Raw genomic sequence first — 10670 nt, forward strand, 5'->3', positions numbered from 1 at the left:
TCTAATGAATAGTTTGTTTCTTTTACTCAGGTGTCTTCTAAAGAGTTGAGCGCGAAAAATGGATAAAATTAGGAGGAAAAGACATACTAAGGGCATTTTGGTAATGAGGCTAGTTTGATGATTTTGGCCAATGTTGATACTCTGATGAAAAGTAGAGTCCAAGACGAACTCGTAGGCGAGAACAGAAGTGAAATTGGAGTTCGGACGAGAAAGTTGGACCAAGTCAAAGTTTGAAGTCTAAGACGGTGGACCAAATCGGCTGGATGACATGTGGCACGCAATCTGATAGCTCGGATAGGGTGTGGGCTAATTTCGGTGACACTAGGTTGTAGTTCGGGGCATTCAATGGCAAAAGATTCCATGTATCAGTTTGATATTACCATGTGACCGAGTACATTTGAAAGATCTAACAGGTGAGAGTGTTAGATATAACCCCCGATGCACATAGAAGATTCTCTTGACAGCCAACGACATTCTCTGCTTGATTTGATGAGAAGCCACATTTCAGGAAGTTCTTCTCTTCCCTTTCTATTTCTCTCACCAGTCTTTCTTCTTATTAGGTTATAACAGTGGAAAAAGAGAAAGAAGAGCAACAAATTTGTTTAGAGAGAGAGAGAGAGAGAGCGTTGGATATTGTTAATCAGATCGAGTGAAAGAACGAGAAGGTGGATTCGATAGGGATAATTTTTAGAGAGAGAGAGAGAGCTGGAGATTTGAAAAGGAGATAAGTGATTTCTAAAGAGAAGATTGAAGGGAATATACAGTAGAGAGAAAAAGAATTCTAGAGAGAAATCAAGATATTCTTAGAGAGAGAAAGAAATTTTACTGAGATCTCTAAATGATCATAGGGGCTCTCGGCTACTGATTCTTATCTTTTCTCTTCTTATCTATATAAGAACATCTCAGAGAGTTAAGAGGATATCTTCTGGGGGCCGGAACAAGGGAGCTTGCCTGGAAAAAGTTGCTTTGTTCTTCTTCTTCTTTGAGCTTTAATGAATATTTAGAGAGAGAGAGAGAGAGAAGAAAAAGGATAGAGGTCAGAATAGGGAGAGAAAGGCAGCTTAAAGTAAGTGTTCTTCATCTTGTTTTTCTTTTTCTTATTTGAGAGTATTGTAGTGAGGAAAAACAGAGAGTTTCATGTTTTATAAAGAAAAGAAAAACAGAGTGAGTAGATAGAACATAGAGCTCAAACAAGAGGGATTTTCACTTTATTATGCATCAAGGATACTTCAACATTTCTTGTCTACATTCTCGTGTTTTCTGTGTGAGAGAGAAAAGGGAGTTAATAGAAGGACAATGCAATTTTGTTGATTTCTCTTTAACTCTTTTGTTATTGTTTGATGATTAGGTATTCAAGATGATGTTCTTCCTTTGTCTTATGGATTGCTAAACCTCCATCTTGGGTTTGTGATGAAACCCATAAAGGATCATACATAACGGAGGCTGTCATGCATCAACTCCCGATTTCATGCTGATCTAACGGAAAGTCATTTTTTGACATCAGCAGAGAGAGTCGGTGAGGCAGTGAGATTAGGGTCTTAGTAGCTATAAAAACTAAAACCCCTAGGAGATATCTATGTTGAATTCTGATGAATCTCTTGTGTAACTTAGTTGCTTATCATAGTGGAAATCATCGCGCCGTGGAAAAGGTCTCACCAACAGAACCACATAAATCTCTTGTGTTCTGTGTGATTATTCTTTATTTCCTATTGCTTTTCTTGGATTGCTTGATTTCGATCACAACTGATGATGCATAAAATGTCCAGACATTGACTAACGTTTGAAGAGTCAAGATCAGACCTGAAGTGTAGAGGGTCAAGCTGGCTTAAGGCAGGAGGACCGCTGAGCTCCTGATGGTCCACCGAATGTTCCCCTAACTGGGAGGTCGACCAGAAGAAACCAACCCTACAAGACGCCATTGGCATAGACAGATCAACCCTGGGGTGTTCAAAGGAGTGAGGGGGTCCACACAGGTTCGGCCAGTGTCTTACGCCCAGAACTAGGGAGGCAGCAGCGCCAAGCGACCTACAGACTTAATCTTGAAACTTCTAGAAAGATCTCAGTCGGCTACACATCTCGAAGTGTTTAAGCCAGTTTGGACTCCACGTATCTAAAGGAGGAAACTTCTCTTTTAGAGTCTATCACACTGGCAAGATATCTACGGAGAATCCTTGAACTTAGGAACTTCAACTTATCAAAGATCCGGGATAAACTCTGAGAGAAACCCTAGATACTCAAGAGAAGAAACTTTCCCTTCGGTTTGATGGCAACCGTGTCTCTACCGCCACTAATCACAGTCGGCCTAACATTGCCTATAAAAGGCCCCCCACATCGTCCTTCACAGGACACGATCATTTGACCCTAAAAAGATCACAAGAAACTCAGAGTTCTCATAACTCTCCCCCCCAAAAGGATCAATCAATATTTATTCTTTTACTGCAAAGAGCAACCTGACTGGCTTGAGCGCCGGAGCGGTTTTCGATCCCTTTGCAGGTTTTCCCCCTCGAGAACCGAAGAACATGATCAAGGAGCAAGGAGCTGGAGCAAGGAGCAAGGAGCTGGAGCAAGGAGCAAGGAGCTGGAGCAAGGAGCAAGGAGCAAGAGCTAGGAGCTGGAATAAAGAGAAACATAGCAGGAAGCGGAGCAAGAAGCAGAGCTGGAAGCAGGAATGTCGAGCTAATCAACCCCCAACATAACGGAGGATTCATACATAACGGAGGTTGTCATGCATCAACTCCCTTTTTCATGTTGATCTAACGGAAGGCTAATTTTCGACATCAACATTTGGCGCTAGAAGGAGTGCATCTCTCCAGCAAAACCATCAATTCGGTAACCTGAATTTTATTTACCAAACTTTTCAGACTAACTACTTCCCTGAGTCCCCCAAGCAAACATGTCTATAGGCGAGCACACCCCACGCGGGTCACCACACAGACTCCGCAACCCAGACGAGCTCATGGCCGAGCTAGAACAAGCCAACGCCGACTACCTCCGAAGTGACGAGGAGGCAAAACAACTGGAGAAAAGCCTCCGCAAAGCAGATATGGCCAGGAAAGCCGCGGCACCAGAAGAGAAAGAAGAAGTAACCAGGAAATACGCGCAGAGACTTTGCGAAAATTATCGAATGTAATACTTAGCAAAATCCTTTTTCTGTTTCATGTAGTTTTACTATGGCGAAAATCAATCTTTTCAACCTATGTTCAATCCTTGATGAGGACAAATTGAACATGGATAACTTCCTTGATTGGGAAAAGAGATTGAGAAGTGTTCTCAAGTCTACAAACAAAGAAAGCGTACTGGATACCCCTATTCCAAGGATAACTGCGAACTCAAAGGTTGAGGAACAAAAGCAGGCCAAAAGTATCCGGATGAAATCAGTTTCAGTAACTTGCCTTATGTTGGCCACCATGGTGCCTAATCTTCAAAAGAGATTCTGGAAAATGGATGCGCACACAATCATCCGTCGATTAAGGGACATGTCCCGAAACAAATCACGGTTGATGAAGTACGGGACTTCCAAGGCAATCCGGAGTGGCATTGGAATGTCTAAAGAAAGAACTTCAACTGATTCAGAAGAACAAAGGGAAGAAGGAAGGAACTCACGGTTCCGAACAAGGTATCTATGTTATCGAAGTTAACTTAGCAAATACATTTGATTCTTAATCCTGGGTATTCGATACCGGATGTGGTGCTCATATCATTTCTGATGTGCAGGGCCTTAAGGGAATCAAGTATTTATCTGCAAGGGAGCTTGTCCTACGAGTAGCGAATAGAGCAACGGTTGCTGCGAAAGCTGTAGGAACATTCAGTCTACCTTTAGAAACTGGTCTAGTTTTAGAACTTCATAATTGCTAATATGTACCCTCTATTTCTAGAAACATTATCTCTGTCTCAGAGTTAGACAAAGAGGGATATCCCCTATTAATAAAAAACCAGCGTTGTTCTTTATATAAAGGTGAAATGTTTTATACCAGTGCTAAGTTATACAACGGTCTCTATATTACGAATATTGAGAACGAAGTCTTTAACATAGAAACCAAAAGGCTACGGTCAGATGATTCGAATCCAAGTTACCTTTGGCATTGTCGTTTGGGTCACATTAACATGACACGCATGAAGAAGCTCCATAAGCATGGACTTCTAGGTTTGTGTAATTAGAATCATATGACACATGCGAATCATGTTTAATGGGTAAAATGACGAGTTCTTCTTTTAAATGAAAAGGAGACCGAGCCAAAGAACCTTTGGAAGTCATACATACGGATGTATGCAGACCAATGAGTACTCCGGCGAGAGGTAACTATGGCTACTTCATCACGTTCACGGATGACTTCACTCGTTATGGTTACATATACTTGATGAGGCATAAGTCCGAATCGTTTGACATGTTCAAACAATTTCAGAACAATGTAGAGAATCATCTTGGCAAGAAAATAAAAGTCATTCGATCCGATCGAGGTGGTGAATATTTGAGTCAAGAATTTGACGGTCATCTTAGGAGTTGTGGTATAGTATCTCAACTCACTCCGCCTGGAACGCCTCAGATGAATGGTGTTTCCGAAAGGAGAAATCGCACCTTGTTAGACATGGTTCGATCTATGATGAGTTTAGCAAATCTTCCGAACACGTTATGGGGGTATGCTCTAGAGGCGGCTGCTTTCACACTTAACCGAGCTCCGTCAAAAGCTGTAGAAAAGACGCCATATGAGTTATGGTTTGGAAAGGTTCCAAAGTTGTCTTTTCTCAAAGTCTGGGATGCGAAGTTTATGTAAAACGTTTACAAGGAGATAAACTCGCACCCAAATCAGACAAATGTCTATTTGTGGGCTATCCAAAAGAGACAAGGGGTTACTACTTCTACCAAGAATCTGAGAACAAAGTGTTTGTTGCTCGAGATGGTGTCTTCCTTGAAAAGGAATTCCTTTCTAAGCAGACAAGTGGGAGAAATATAGATATCGATGAAATTCGATATGAGCAACAAATAAACAAGGATATAGAGATATCAAGAGGTTTAGCGGCTCCTATCAATCCACAAAGTATGAAAGAGGAAAATGAGGTCGAGATAGAGAAACTCGTAGAACCTCCCGCACAAGTCGAATTAAATTCGCAGGAGACATCTCAAATAGTTGAGAACACTCCAAAATTTGCTCAGGCCCCTCGTAGATCTCAAAGGCTCCAGGAATTATCTCAGAAAACAGATGTCCTACTGTTAGAAGATAATGAGCCGAGTACCTACAACCAAGCTATGGCGAGCCCCGACTCAGAAAAATGGCTAAAGGCCATGAGATCGGAAATTGATTCCCTGTCAGAAAATCAAGTATGGGACTTGATCGATTTGCCCGATGGAGCAACACCAATCGGATGCAAACGGGTTTTCAAAGTAAAAACTGACAAAGATGGAAATAGCGTTTTCAAAGCTAGACTCGTGGCAAAAGGATACAAACAGATTCATGGTATAGACTATGATGAAACCTTTTCACCTGTCGCAATGCTTAAATCCAGTCGGATCATTCTAGCAATTGCAGCTCATTATGATTATGAGATTTGGCAAATGGATGTCAAAACCGCCTTCCTAAATAGACACTTAGAAGAGGATGTGTACATGACAGAACCCGAAGGTTTTGTAGATTCCAAAAATGCTGGAAAAGTTTGCAAGCTTAAGAAATCCATTTATGGACTCAAGCAAGCAAGCCGGAGTTGGAATCTTCGATTCGACGAGAAAATCAAAGAATTTGGATTTCTCAAGAATGCAGAAGAGTCTTGTGTTTACAAGAAGGTCAGTGGGAGCAATCTAGTTTTCTTAGTCCTTTATGTCGATGACATATTAATCATAGGAAACATTATTCCGATGTTGGAATCAGTTAAAGACTGGCTTCGGAAATGCTTCTCTATGAAGGACCTAGGGGAGGCAGAATACATATTAGGAATCAAGATCTATAGAGATAGATCAAGGAAGATGATTGGACTCAGTCAAGAAACTTATATAGATATGATTTTTCAACGGTTCGAGATGACAAACTCCAAAAGGGGATTCCTTCCCATGACACATAACATAGTGTTTAGCAAAGATCAGTGTCCTAAGAGTCCTGATGAGCTAGCACACATGATGAAAGTACCTTATGCTGCGGCAATAGGATCTATCATATACGCCATGATCTGCAGTCGCCCAGATGTCTCATATGCCTTGAGCATGTGCAGCCGTTTCCAATCAAATCCAGGCGAAGCGCACTGGAGCGCCGCCAAGAATATTCTAAAGTACCTGAGAAGGACTAAGGATCACTTCCTGGCATATGGCGGGGAAGATACTCTAAAGGTTGTAGGCCATGTGGATGCAAGCTTTCAGACGGATAGAGACGACTTCAAATCGCAGTCCGGTTACGTCTACTGTCTGAATGAAGGAACAGTGAGTTGGAAAAGTTCCAAGCAGAGCACAATTGCAAACTCTACCACTGAAGCAGAATACCTAGCGGCCTCGGAAGCGGCAAAGGAAGGAGTTTGGATAAAGAAGTTAATAATAGAACTTGGTGTCGTACCTGGCATAAAAGAAGGAGTGACTCTCTATTGTGACAACAATGGAGCGATAGCCCAAGCCAAGGAACCAAGAGCACACCAAAAATCTAAGCATATCCAAAGGAAATACCACTTGATTAGAGAAATCATATAGAAAAAAGATGTGGTCATTTGCAAGGTTCACACGGATGACAATGTTGCAGATTCGTTGACTAAACTGTTACCTCAACCCAAACATGATTCACACATGAGGGGCATTGGTATAAAGCGCATTGGGGAATGGCAACAAATGTAATTTGGATTCATAAAAGATTGTATGTACCTAATTACTTACATTTCATAAATAAAATAAAAGGAATTTTATTTTTGTCCTTAAAATTTGGTTTGGTATTTAAGAGACAGTCCGTAGATAAAGAAAGCACTCCGAGTAGGCTTGTCAGATACGTGATCTGATGAATGAAACCCTACTAAGTGAACTTGGAGTGATTCATTATCAATTCTCTAGTCCAGGTCATTGCATGGACAACAATGACTCACAAAGACTAGTACGGGAGCCGATGGGATAGCGCAGTTTCATGGGCTATAGGAATAGTGTATTCGATTCGACTACGTGAGTGCATAATAGGGATTATACGCTAGAATAACCCTCAATATGAGAAGTTCATCCAAAGAATGATGAATCGTCAAACTTCTCACAAAGACAAGATTGAAGAGATTCCTCAAAACATGAGTGCTCAACTCATCTTATGTAAGGAATGTCTGACTTTGGTTCCGCTAAACGCCGCGCCGTAAAAGGAGGTTATAAAAACGGATACTGGGAAGGACAGGATAGACATGAAGTTGAGTGGGAGCGCAAGAATGGATTATGTCCTCCTAACCATGTTAGGATGTAGTGTCCTCGGGCCATTTGACGAGCAACAACAGAAAATGCATGGCCGTGCTCACATGGATTAAAAGTTAATCATTTGTTTTGACAGTTGTACTCGAGATCAAGAAAGTCTGAATGACGTGACGTATCAGATAGGATACTAAGTGACATGGGAATCGAGCATTGTACTTGTTCTAAGTCCAAGTGGGAGTCTGAAGGAGTTGAAGGAGATGTCCTTCGACGAAGGTGACAATGCGAACAATTTGTCGGATAGGACAATTGATGTAGAAGATCATCAAGTCCGATTGATTTAGGGATCGTAGAGTTGTAGCTAGAGACCAACTACGATCGTCGAATTACGAAGTAATTCGCGGCTATCTTCGATCGGATCCTACAACGGGTTACACATAAGAGTGTCAAATTGATCTAGGATATGACTAGTGGGAGTGAGATATAACAATGGGAATGTCCCATAAACATATCTCATAGGCCTAAAAAGGAATTAGGCAAAGATAGTACAAAAAGGCCAAAAACAGGGTTTTTGGGCCTTAGCCGATTCGCGCAATTCTAGGGCTCGGATTGGGCTGAAATTTTGAGGGGAGATTTCCGACATATCCAATAGTATGGATGCAAAATTTGGTGGTGTTTGGACACATACTCATTAGGGAATTGAGAAAATATCATTAGATGCTATTTTCGACAATTCCTTAAATCTTATTCTAAAAGGTGGTTTAGGAAACCTAAAAGGAGGTGGGTTCTTATTAGGGTTATATATAAACACTCTTCGGGCAGAGAATAAGGTGTCAAATTTCTCTCTAAGCTTTCTTACTCTACCATATCAAGTAGAGAGGAGAAAGTGAGCTAATTCCCATTAACTATCTATCTAGTCAAGAAGAAAGGAGTTCTTCTTCCAACCACCATTGGTGTGCTAGCTGAACAACAAGGTGGGAGATCAAGTTGATTGCTCGTGTCCCAAGTAGAGGAGCTAATCTCGAAGCTCTTGGTCTTCTCATAAGCAATTGGAAAGGTTCGAGGGAAAACTAGCGAATAAGGTATTTATCTTTCTAGTTTTACTTAGTATTATTATGGGCTTATGCATGTGATCCTGGGAATACTAAGATGTCTTACTTCCGCTATAAACACTAGTAGAAGGGTGTAAAACCCAACAAGAAGACCTTATCTCCTCCGACGGTGGCCCGGTTGGTGGTTTCCTCTTCGCAGCCCTGAGCAGAGATCAAGTAGCATTCCCTGACCATTTCTTCATTCCCTCTTACCGTTCCTACGAGATTTGTTCCCGGGATTGGGAATTTCATCGAGAGGTGGTTCATGGAGATTATTGCCCCTAACTTTCTCAGGAAGTTCCTGCCTAATATAATGTTGTAGGCATGCATCTGGTCGACTATAGCAAAGTTTAGCATTATCGCTTTCTTTGTTTCCCCTTCTCCTATCAGCACGGGTAGTAATACTGTCTCGTCGGTTACGACCTGATTATCGCCGAACCCTGTCAAGCAAGACTTATGTGATTTAAGATAATGTAGACTTACCCCGAGTTTTTGAAAGCACGTTCGCCTCATGACTTCGGTCGAACTTCCTGTGTCGACTGGGATGCGTCCTACCCTCCAATTGGCTACTATTGTTGTTGTCACCAACGGGTCTGAGTGTGGGGTTATTACTCCTACTAAGTCGTCATAAGGGACTTGCACCATGAGGTTGCGTAATCTTTGCCAATAAGTTGCCAAGGTCTCTCTTCTCCCCTGGACTACTTTGAACAGCTCGTCCGTCTTTCTTTTGATTATAGTGCTTCCTCGAAAGGCGTCGCAAAAGACCTGGGCGAGTTGTCCGAAAGATTTGATTGAGCTCGGGGCCAGTGCTTCATACCATGCTTGGGCTGGGCCTTTCAGGATTGTAGCGAAAACTATACACCATACGTTCTGGTTGGTCGAATACAGGTTCATTACTGAGGTGTAATTGTTGACAAACACTACTGGATCCTCCAGGCCGTGGTAGTGATCCATTGCTGGACATTTGAAGTTTTTTGGCTTCTCAGATTCCAAGATTTATTGATAGAGGAGAGGTTGATGGATAACTGCTTGTCCTCGCAGCTTTTCTTTCTCCATTTCTCGCGTCAGCTCTACTATCTGATGTACGAGTATCTCGCAAACGGTTGAGTCATCCGTGCATCCTTCGCTAATTCCCTTCTTTTTAGGGATGTATGGTCGGTTGGGATCTAATGCTCCGTACCCTTCTAGGATGTTCTACAGACGCATCTGATCTCCCGACTGTAATATCAGATATCCAGAAGAGAATGCATTTCCTTGTGAGAAGAGTCTTCGTGCATATTCTTGATTACTTCTTCTCTCTTCTCTGGTGGCGTAGCGTTTCTAGCCGTTTCTGCCTGACGAAGCTTCTCCTCCAATTGTCTCGCCTCCTCATCTCTCCGGATGTAGTCAGCTTTGAATTGGGCTAGCTCAGTCATGAGCTTGTCTATGCTGCGGAGTCTGTGTGGCGACCCGTGTGGGGTGTGCTCCTCCGAAGACATGTTTGCCTAAAGGGGCTCAGAGAAATAGTTAATCTACAAAGTTTTGAGTAGGGTTCGGGTTACCGAAGTAATGATTTTGCTGGAGACCCCCTTCTTCTAGCGCCAAATGCTGATGTCAAAAAATGGTTTTCCATTAGATCGGCATGAAATAGGAAGTTGATGCATGACAGCCTCCGTTATGTGTGATTGTTCTGTTAAGTTGCGTGTTGTTCATCTTAGTGCTTTTAGTTCCTGCTCATATTACTGTTCTACTTCCTGCTCTGCTCCTTGCTCCCAGCTCCTACTCCTTGTTCCTTGCTCCTGTTCCTCGTTCCTAGCTCCTGTTCCTGTTCGTCTGCTCCTAAGGGGGGAAAACCTGTAAAGGGTTCGAAAACCGCTCCGACGCTCAAGCCAGTCAGAGTGCTCTTTGCAGTAAAAGAATGAATATTGATTGATCCTTTTGGGGGCGAGCTGATGCAGGGGCACCCGGCGTGGAGGCTTTTTCCATGACCAAACCGGGTCATGGGTCATCCGGCCATGGAGAGTAGTTTTAGGAAGTCCCAATTTTAGTATGATTGTTAGAGAATTTAGGTTTAGGAAATTATGTTATTTTAGTATTTCCAATAATTGGAAAGGTCCAGATTTGAGTCTAGTTATTTAGGAAGTTGCAGTATTTTAATTATTTAGGAAAGTCTAATTCAAGTCTATCTAGGAAAGTCCAGAATCCTATAAAAGGATATCTAGTTTGTCCATTATATTCAGATTGAGAGAAAA

General features: G+C 42.1%; 1 long non-coding RNA gene across 1 annotated transcript; it reads left to right on the forward strand.

The window, feature by feature from the left end:
• Positions 1 to 415: 415 nt before the first annotated feature.
• LOC147537867 (uncharacterized) lies at positions 416 to 1648 on the forward strand. Its single transcript, XR_015225834.1, has 2 exons — positions 416 to 1066; positions 1349 to 1648. It is a non-coding gene; the product is annotated as an uncharacterized LOC147537867 (long non-coding RNA).
• Positions 1649 to 10670: the final 9022 nt, after the last annotated feature.

Source organism: Eschscholzia californica, unplaced genomic scaffold, assembly GCF_041429995.1.
Source record: "Eschscholzia californica isolate CP2 unplaced genomic scaffold, dmEscCali1.0.p SCAF_5, whole genome shotgun sequence".
NCBI lineage: Eukaryota > Viridiplantae > Streptophyta > Magnoliopsida > Ranunculales > Papaveraceae > Eschscholzia > Eschscholzia californica.